Source organism: Macrotis lagotis, chromosome 1, assembly GCF_037893015.1.
Source record: "Macrotis lagotis isolate mMagLag1 chromosome 1, bilby.v1.9.chrom.fasta, whole genome shotgun sequence".
Lineage (NCBI taxonomy): Eukaryota > Metazoa > Chordata > Mammalia > Peramelemorphia > Peramelidae > Macrotis > Macrotis lagotis.
The window spans coordinates 599,499,585-599,510,372 of NC_133658.1; positions in this window are offsets into that span (position 1 = coordinate 599,499,585).

The following is a 10,788-nucleotide window of genomic DNA, read 5'->3' on the forward strand; positions in this document are numbered from 1 at the left end:
CGTAGAGAGTCGAGCAGAACAAATTTGCTTGCTGTGTTAAAAAAGAAAGACCAAACAGAATCAGAGGCTGCCACCTTTCAGAGGATGGGTAATATTTCTTTTTGGAGTCCTCTGGAATTGTGGTTGGTCTTTGGGTTTTTTTTAAAAAGAAAAAAAACCAAGTATGGTACCTTTCATAGCTGTCATTGGGAGAATTCCCAACCAAACAAATGATAGAAATCATAAAAGAGAAAATAGATAATTTCATATGCATGAAATTGAAAAACTTTTGCATGAATAAAACCATTACAACTAGAATGAGAACCACACAATAGGGGAAAGAATTGCATCAAATGACTTGTGGGTTTAATATCCCAGAACTATAAAAACTAGTGCCAGTATGTGTTGTTCTACCTAGAAAAACTGTTCTACCGAGAAAAATTCTCTGATATTGTGAATGGCCTCAAAAGAATTGTATACTATTGACAATTATGATAAGGAAAATGCAGCTCAAAATAACTCTGGCTTTTTTTATCCAAGAAATTGGTAAAGATAACAACACTGATTGGAAATGGTCAATGTTGGTGGAGCAGTAGACTAGTAAAACACTAGTAATATGCTGTTCCTGGAGTATGAATGGATCCAACCACTCTGTAATTATGAGAAAAAATGACTAAAATATTCATATACTTTGATCTAGATATCCCCCTACTAAGTATAATACCCCAAGGGAGGTCAATGATGAAAAGGTCCCCCATACAAACCAAAATATTTTTAGCAGCTCTTTTTCCTATTAGTGGAAAAGAACTGGATACAAAGTAGATGTCTATTGGGAAACAGCTAAATAAATTCTATTATGTGAATGGAATACTACTGTACTCAAAGGAATAATGAATATGAAGAATACATAGAAGCAGGGGAAAATATATAAATTGACGCATAATGAAATAAGCTACCAAAAAACAAGGTACAGGGGCAGCTAGGTGGTGCAGTGGATAGAGCACGGCCCTGCAGTCAGGAGTACCTGAGTTCAAATCCAGTCTTAGACACTTAATAATTAATTACCTTAGCTGTGTGGCCTTGTGCAAGTCACTTAACCCCACTGCCTTGCAAAAAACAAAAAAAAAGAAAGAAAAACAAGGTACATGATCACTACTGGCTTATATAAACAATATATAATATAATATTTTAGAAAAGCCATGAATAAGTTGGAAGGCATTTAAAGGAAAACCAGGATGATCAGGTCACAAGAAGATTTAAATTTAAATTTAAAGCCAGAAGAGAAGTTAGGGGTTATCTAGTCCAATACCCATCTTTTCCAGTCATTTTACAGATAAGCAAACTGAGGCCAATAGAGATGAAGCAATTTGTCCAAGGTCATTATATAATAAAATTGGAAATAACAGCAACAAGAGAAGAGAAAAATGAGTGCTTTGAAATTATAATGACCAGGCTTAGTCCCCCCAAAACATATGAGAATGAACCTTTGAAGAGACAATTATGTGGAACACTGCAAATATTGGATAATGACTATTCTTGATGAGTTTTTTTGAACTGTTTGAAAAAAAAATTTTTCTAATGGATAAAAACTTTGAGGATAGGAAAAATGAAGAGATATGTTGGAAAATGAAAGTGATTTTAATTTTAAATGGCGGAAATCATTTAAAATGCAAAAATAAAGAATTTCTAATTGTTAGGGAAATCGATTTATTCAGTTTTTATACAGGTTGTGCAGGTTGTCCAGGTTACATTTAACAAGCAAGTAGAACATTCAGGTAGAGATCTATATCTAGCAGTTTTTCAGATTTTTTGTGAGATTCACCAGCTATTGTGCTCAGTTCACTTCTAGCTCTTTCTCATAATGCTCCAGTCTTTTGTGGTTATTCTCCCCCCCATCTCTTCCTCCCCCTCCCCCATTAGAATGTAAGTTCCTAGAAAGCAGGGAATGTTTTCTTGTTTTTCTAAGCCTCCTACACAGAGACTGGCACACATAATACTCTATCATCTATCCATCATAGAATCTCCAAGTTGTCCCTCAAGTTAGACCTCACAGTCAAACTTATAATATGAACAAAAATCCCCTTTACCACTTATATGCATTCAGCCTTTATTAGAATATCTTCATAGAAGAGTGAATTTACTACCTCAAGAAGCAATCCATTTCACTTTTTAATATCTGTTATTAGGAAACTTTTTTTCACGTCTTCAGTTTCTACCCCATATTGACTAGTTTTGCCCTCTGAGCAAGTGTAAACCATTTTCCACACAGCAACCCTTCAGTTGCTTAAGAACAACTATCAAGTTTTTGTTTCTATTTAGAGGGTAAGTGTGCTGGATTCCTTCAATCAATCAAGCATAGTATTTGGAAAGAATGCATTAGGTCCTGGATTTTCAGTCAGGTCCTGGATTCAAATCCCAACTCTGCCACTTTATTTTTTTTTAATTCTCTATTGATTTTTGCAAGGCAAAAGTGCCCAAGGTCACTCAGCCAAGTAAGTATTAAGGCTGGATTTGAACTCAGGTCCTCCTGACTCCAGGTCTAATGCTCTCTCTACTGCGTCACCTAACTGCCTAACGCCCTTGATTCTTCCATGAACTTGGACAAAATTGCTTCATCTCTATTGATCTTAGTTTGCTTATCTATAAAACTATTAGACAAGATGGGTATTGGACTAGATAACCCCTAATTTCCCTTCTGGCTTTAAATTTATCTTCTTGTGACCTGATCATCCTGGTTTTCCTTTGAATGCCTTTCAAATTATTCATGGCTTTCCTAAAATATGATGCTGAGAACTGAGTACAATATACTATGATGTCATCTGAATATGGTTGAGTCCATCTTCCTATCATGTATTTACTACTCTATTGAAAATCATACTCCAGTGCCTTGATGTGTTGGAGAGTCTCAAAGACTCTGCCAAGAATTTGAGCACATCCTCCATCACCTCATAATAATCTGGAAGGACTTTTAGTTGGGCAATGCCAAGTGTGAAAACACTTATCCCAAGATGGTGGTGTGAGGCAGGAATTCCTGGAAACTTGTCCTCCCCAAAAAACCTCCAAAAGCTGTCAAATTATGACTCTAGCCAAAAATCTAGAGGGGAAGAACTCACAGAAAGATTGAGTGATGCAATTTCCTAGTTCAAGACAACTTAGAAGCTTCATGGAAAAGGTCTGTTTCATCAGGATGGAGGTTGGAAAGAGCTGCAGTGCAGCCAGGCCACAGCACAACTCTGTGGAGCAAATCAACTCTAGCTTTCAAGGAATAGCCCTTGGGGTGCCTGGGGGTGCCTGGGTCTTTGGCAGAGAGGGCATTTCCCAGACCTCTTGGCCCAGGGATTGCCAGGGATGGCTTGAAGGGGAGGTGAGAGAACTCTGACATATCAGAATGAGTTCAGAGCCCTGGTCAGTGATGACCTTGGAGCAGCCCAGTGGTGGGAGCCTGCAGAGCCACCCAACACTTCCAGAGCTCCCAGTCCACAGATAATAAGCAGGTAGGGAAAGACTGAAGAGGTCTCTCTGCTATCCCTGGGGCAGGACTCTGCTGTTTGTCCACACTCAGATCCAGGTTGCTGTCTGGGCTCCCATGCTACCATAGCAGAGCTGGGACCCTCCTCACAGTTCCAGGGCAGAGGGGAGGACCTGTAGTCATCCACAGACCAGAGCACAGGCAGGAGAGCAGTCAGAGCCTCTCATAAGACCTTGGAGGAATTCAGACCTTGTGAGGTGTCCCCTAACCACCCCCTGTGGTAAATCAGTCATAGGCTAAGGAAATGAGCAAACAACAGAAAAAGAAGAATCTGACCATAGAAAATTACTTTGGTCCAATGGAGGATCAAAATACACACTCAGAAGATGACAAAGTTGAAGCTTCTGTATCCAAAGCCTCCAAGAGAAATAGGAAATGGGTTCAGGCTATGAACAAGAAGAGAGACTTTGAAAAGCAAGTAAGGGAGGTGGAGGAAAAATTGGGAAGAGAAATGAGAGTGATTCAGGTAAATCATGGAAACCAAATCAGTAGCATATTGAAGAAAGTAACATGTTAAAAACCAGTTTAGGCCAATAGGAAAAAGCAACCCAAAAGTCAAATGAGAAGAATGCCTTAAAAAAGTAGAATTGGCCAGCTGGAAAAGGGGATAAAAAAGCTCTCTGAAGAAAATAACTCCTTTAAATGTAGAATAGAACTAAAGGAAGCTAATGACTGTGAGAAATCAAGAAACTATAAAACAGAACCAAAGGAACAAAATATTATAAGAAAATGTGAAATCTCATTGGAAAAACAACTGACCTGGAAAATAGATCCAGAAAAGATATTTAAAAATTATTGGGTTACCTGAAAGTCATGACCAGGAAAAGAGCCTAACCTTCATTTTTCAATAAATTATACAGCAAAATTACCCTGAGATCCTAGAAGCAGAGGGTAAAATAGAAATTGAGGGAATCCATCATTCACCTCCTGAAAGAGATCCCAAAAGAAAAACTCTGAGGAATATTATAGCCAAATTCCATAGCTCCCAAGTCAAAGAGAAAATACTATAAGCAGAAAAAAACAATCCAACTACCGTTGACTGGATTATAGTCAAGATTATACAAGATTTGGCAGCATCTACATTAAGGACTCATAGGGCTTGGAATCTGATGTTCCAGAAGGCAAAAGAGCTTGGATTATAACTGAGAATCAATTGAATATCTTCTTTCAGGGGAAAAGATGGACATTCAGTGAAACAGGGGACTTTCAGACTTTACTGTTGAAAGGATCAGAGTTGAACAGAGTTTGATCTACAAGTATAGGACTTAGGTGAATCATAGAGAGGGTGGACAAAAAGGACTAATTATGAGTAACTTAATGACATTTAACTGAGTATTCCTGCATGGGTAGAAGATACTAATAATTCATATGAACCTTCTCATAAGAGCAGTTAGAAGAAGCATATATAGACAAGGTACAGGAGGGAGTTGAATATAATGGTATATATAATATAAAGATGGAATCAATGGGTGATAAAGTACTGGGAGGAGAGGTAGAATGGGTTAAAATATTTCACACAAAAGAGTCAAGAAAAAGCTTTGCAATGGAGTGGAAGGGGGAAAGGTGAGGGGGGAATCAGTCAACCTTCATTTTCATCAGAAATGGCTCAGTGAAGAAATAACATACACACTTAACAGGGTATAGAAATCTATCTTACCTTAGAGGAAAATGAGAGGAAAGGGATGGGATAAGGGGGTCTGGGGGGGGGGGGTAGGTGATAGAAGAGACGGAAGATCATGGGAGAGAGTAGTTAAATACACTTCTGAGCAGAGACAGGGTGAAAGAAGAGAATAGAGTAAATGGGAGTGGGAAGGAACGGAATGGAGGGAAATACAGCTAGTAATAGTGACTGTAGGAAAAGATATTGAAGCAACTTCTCTGGTGGACTTACGATAAAGAAGCAACTCATCGCAGAGACAGAGCTGATGGAATCTGAACATAGACTGAAGAACACTTTTTTTCCTCTCACTTTGTTTCTCTTGAGTTTTCTATATCTTTTGGGGAGGGGAAGGGATTTATGTTTACTTTCTCAACAAGATTATTGTAATAATATAAAATAAATAATAAAAAGAAAAAAAAGAAGAAAAGGCTAATCCCAAAAGGTTCACCAATGAGTGATAATGTGGTATCTTGGTTTCTTTCTCTTTTTTTTTTTTTGGAATAGCAAATCCTGAAGATTTTTAATTAAGTTATGGGGACATCAGACTTTACTGTGTGTGTATTCATATTAGGAGTAGCTTCATGGATGGAATGCTGGAGCTTTTGAAAAACTGTATACTACCTACTGTGAAAAGCTCCATTACAGGAACTGGAAATACAAAGATGAAAATTAAATAGTACCCTTAAGGAGCTTCTCGTCTATTATGGGTAGAGGTGGGGGTTACAACATTTGGACATCAGGAAAGGGCTTAAGTAGTAGACTCTGAGCTTTGCTTTGAAGGAGTCAAGGAATTTTTTTTTTTAGGTTTTTGCAAGGCAAATGGGGTTAAGTGGCTTGCCCAAGGCCACATAGCTAGGTAATTATTAAGTGTCTGAGCCCAGATTTGAACCCAGGTACTCCTGACTCCAAGGCCGGTGCTTTATCCACTATTCCACCTAGCTTCCCCGAGTCAAGGAATTCTAAGAGGTAGAAATGAGATGGGAATAAATTTCATTGGCAGGGGACCATTTGTATAAAGTTTCTGAGATAGAAGATGGAATATTGTATTCAGGGAACAACAGCTAGTATCGCAGTGTAACTGCAATATATAGAATATGAAGGAGAGTAATAAATCTGGAAAGATAAAAGAGAGCCAGACTGTGGAAGGCTTTAAATGTGGGAGCTGCTAGAGTCTTGAGAAGGAGACTGGCACTTCAGACCCAGCTGTAGGTGTATCAGTGTGGCAGTAGTGTGGAAGGATGGTTTGGAAGTGAGAGGCATTTAAGGCAGGGAGAATTCTTTGGAAGCTATTGAAATTTTTCAGGCAAGAGGTGATAAAAATCTGAAATAGGGCAGTGATCTTGTGAGTGAAAAGAAGGGAATGTTGAAAAGGCTTGATTTGGAGGTGAAGAAGGAAGAGTCAGGGATGGTTCTGAGGCTAGAAACCTGATTACCTTGAAAGGTTTTCGTACCCTTATCAGAAATAGGAAAATTTAGCACAGTGGTGAATTTTGAGGGAAATGATATCATTTTACATATATTGGATTTGAATTAGTAATAGCTAGACATGGAGGAGTAATGTTTCTCTCTATCAAATAGTTGTTGTTCAGTCATTTGTAACACACTAATGCTATTCATGAAATTTTTTGGGCAAAGATACTGAAGTGATTTGTCATTTTCTTCTCCTGAGGATTAAGCCATACAGAAGTCAAGTGACTTGCCCAGGGTCAAGGTTGTATTTGAACTCAGGTTTTCCCAATTCCAGGTCTAACACTGTCCACTGAGTCACCTAGCATGATTATATCTTCTGAGCTCCATTTTTTGTATTGCTAACTGATAGTTATATACCCCTTAGCGAAAACAGACTGGAATTCTGACTGAGCAGAGTCTCCACAGCATCAGCCATGACACTGACAGGGTTCCCACTTTTAACCTGTACAACCTGTACAAAAACTGAATTACTTTCCCTCCAAGACTACCTTTATAATTACCTTCTCTAGTTATATTAGTGACACCTACATCTTCCCAATTACCAGACTGAAATCTAAGCCTTTTAACTCTTTACTATTTTTGATCTCACATATCCTATCAGTTATCATTTCCTTTTTGTTCTGTCTTTGCAATCTCTACTGTCTCTTCCTCTCCATTTTAGTTGGAAGCATTGTCATTCACCCCCCCCCCCCCATTTCTTCTCTTGTGATAATTGCTTTAAGTCTATCCCCTTCCTATCACTGAATTACAGGCACTCTTATGGAATGATTTGTTCCTGTACTCTTGAACATTTTGATCAGTAGGCAATGAGATCTTACTCTTCAAATTTTCAGATAAACACAGAGTAAGGAGGGATGGCTAATACTTTGCATTATAGAATCAGGATTTTAAAAAAAATATCTTGAGGGGCGGCTAGGTGGCATAGTGGATAAAGCACTGGCCCTGGAGTCAGGAGTATGTGGGTTCAAATCTGATCTCAGACACTTAATAATTACCTAGCTGTGTGGCCTTGGCTAAGCCATTTAACCCCATTTGCCTTGCAAAAAAACCTAAAAAAAATAATCTCTACAGGATAGACCTTTGAGCCAAATCTAATGATGCAAAATTTAAATAGGATAGTGTAAAGTTTTATACTTGTTCTTAAAAAATAGTTTCCCATCTCCAAGATGGGGAAGATATAAGCTTGACATCAATTTATCTGAAACAGAAGTAAATGTTTGGGAGGTTTCTGAAAGATCAATGTAAATCAGTAATATGCTATGGCAGTCCAATACATACATAATACAATCTTAGGTGCATCACAGAAAACATTCTGTCTAGAATGAGAAAAGTGATCATCTGCTCTTGGACTCTTGGACTCTACCCTATCCCAAAATGACTACCAAGCGGAAGCTTCTTCTATGAATCTCCTTCCAACCTTTGATTTGTAGATTCATCAATCCCTGTGGAAACTCTATTCTCTCTCTCCTACTTCCTCCAACTCTTTGGCTGCAAAAACCCACCTAGATTGGGGGTGAGAACCCACCTCATGGATGGAAGCCAACCCTTCCAGCCAGCTGCTAGAGTATTATTTTCAGTACAGAGAACCACCTCTTAGGAAGACCTTGATTAAACAGCATAGCATCAGGAAGAGGACCAACATAGTGAAGGGCCTTGAAATCATGCCAGATTAGAGTCATTTGAAAGAATCAAGGATGAGAGGATAGGGTGGGGGAGCAGGGAGCAGGTGACAGTTGCCATCTTTACATGGAATGTAAAATGATTGTTACATGGAAAAGGAATCATATTTGTTCTATTTGGCTATGGAAAACAGAAGTAGAAACAATGGGTGGAAGTTGCAGAGAAACAGATTTAGGTTTTATATAAAGGAAAACTTCCTAACCACTGGAGCTATCCAAAAGAGGAAGGAGCTACCTCAGGAAGGAGTGGGGTCCTCTTTAAAAAACAAAATTATTTTGAAGTTAAGAAACAAAGCTTAAACAAACACTCCTTTAGAGACGTATGGGGAGGGGGGAGGCTTGTTCATAAAACTGGATTTATGTTCAGATGCTTAGTCACTCTCACTAATTGTTCTCCAGTAAAGGCCAGAGGACCATGTGTGCCTGTGTTGAGAATCTTAACCTTGAGGTTTTGATTCTACCTGCTAGATACAATGGGAGTGGGAGGGGGTAAAAGGGGGGGGGATATGAGACTGGCCAACAAGAGCCAAAACCTAGAAAAATAGGTCCTCTGCCTGCAGTATATTCCTGTGGAGGTTTGGTACCCCCTCCCTTTCAGAAATAGGGGAAGGAGGAGCACTCCCCCCCCCCCCCCCCCCCGCTTTCAGAGCCTGTGTGATACTTTTGCTGTGGAAAAAAAACTTTTGATTGGCTAATGAGCTAGATCTGAGTATGCATACAAAAATGTGTGGCATGGGGAAGATTTCTGTGTGTGTGTGTGTGTGTGTGAAGACTGTTTTGGGATGGATAAACTAAGGAGGTAAAACAGAATGTGTCATGGAAAAAGGAAAGACCAAGTTCTTAGGAAAGAGAAGACTCCATATGGATCTACTGGGGAGGATAGGAAGGGAGGAGGAGGTGCTGGACTGGGCAGTCAAATTGGAGAGGAGTGTTCCAAAGAGCAGCTGGCTAGAAGGGTTGAGTTCCATTCATGAGGTGGATTCTCACCCCCTCTCACCCCCAATGTGGGTGGGTTTTTGCAACCATAGAGTTGGAGACAGTAGGAGAGAGAGAATGGCTTCCACGGGAGCTGATGAGTCTTCAAATCAAGGGTTGAAAGGAGAGTCCTGGAGGAAGCTTCCACTTGGTAATCATTATGGGGTGGTGTAGAGTGCTTTATGCCTATTGGAACATAGTACTCAGAAGGTAGGAATAGGATGTTCCACAGACAAGATAAGAGGTTTAGGAGGACAGTGTTTTGTTGTTGTTATTGAGTTGTTTCCTTCATGTCCCGCTCTTCGTGACCTTATTTGGGGTTTTCTTGGCAAAGATACTGGAGTGGTTTGCCATTTCTTTTTCATTTTACAGATGAGAAAAATGGAGACAAACAGGGTTAAATGACTTGCCCCAGGACATACAGCTACTAAATGTCTGAGACCACATTTGAACTCACCTTTCTGACTCCAGGCCCAGTAGACTGCACCAAGATACTTGGGGAAGGCCATTCCTTCTTGCTGTAGAAATAGGAGGACATAACAGTAGAGTTGATGGGGACCCAAAACTGGACAATGCAGTGGAAAGCATTAGCAAAAACCCAGACTGCATTCTGACTGAGCAGGGTCCACAGCATCAGCCACAACACTGACAGGGTCCCCACTGAAGGTGACTCCAGTCAGCCAGAATGCTAGTCCTCCTGGTTGTGCCTACAGCACCTTCCACTTGGCAATGGTAGGTTGAGAGGGTCCTGGGCAGGGCAGAAAGTGATGGGTCTCAACCTTCAGTCACACTCCACCTAGGTACTTGATGTGCAGTAGCAGCAGCAGCAGTAGAATCAAAGGATCTTCAAGTTCTCCACTTTTCAACCCACCAAAAATGCACAACGGGTTGATTAACCAGGAAGAAGATCCAGCCATAGTGCAGTCTTCATAGTACTTGATATTAGTGCAGTAACCCCAGAACACCAGGCATCAGTAGCATATCCTTGTTAATGGCCCTTTTTGCACAACTCCATTCTGGGTACAGGGGGGCTGGGGGACAGGGGGAGGTGTGGGCTGGCAGCCTGGGGGCTGGCAGCTTGGGCTGGGTCTTTGTCTCTGTCTCTGGGCACTAGGGGGTCCTCAGGGCAAACAAATTTAAGTGACTTGCCTGGGGTCACCCAGCTAATAAGAGTGTGAGACCAGATTTGAACTTCCTGACTCCAGGCTAAGCACACTGTCCACTGAACTACCTGGTTGCTCTTAAAGAGTTGTGCTTGCCCCTATCCAAAAAGCTATTCCTCACAACAAAAAATGAAAAAGGAGAGAGAAAAAAGCAGTTTGTCAAAGCTAATCAACAAATCAACTGAGTCTGATGATATATATATATATATATGTGTGTGTGTGTGTGTGTATGTATATATATATATTATATATACATATATATATAATATATATATATATATATAAACTGTTCCATACTCATCATCCCCCACCTCTGCAAAGAGGTTCCCATTT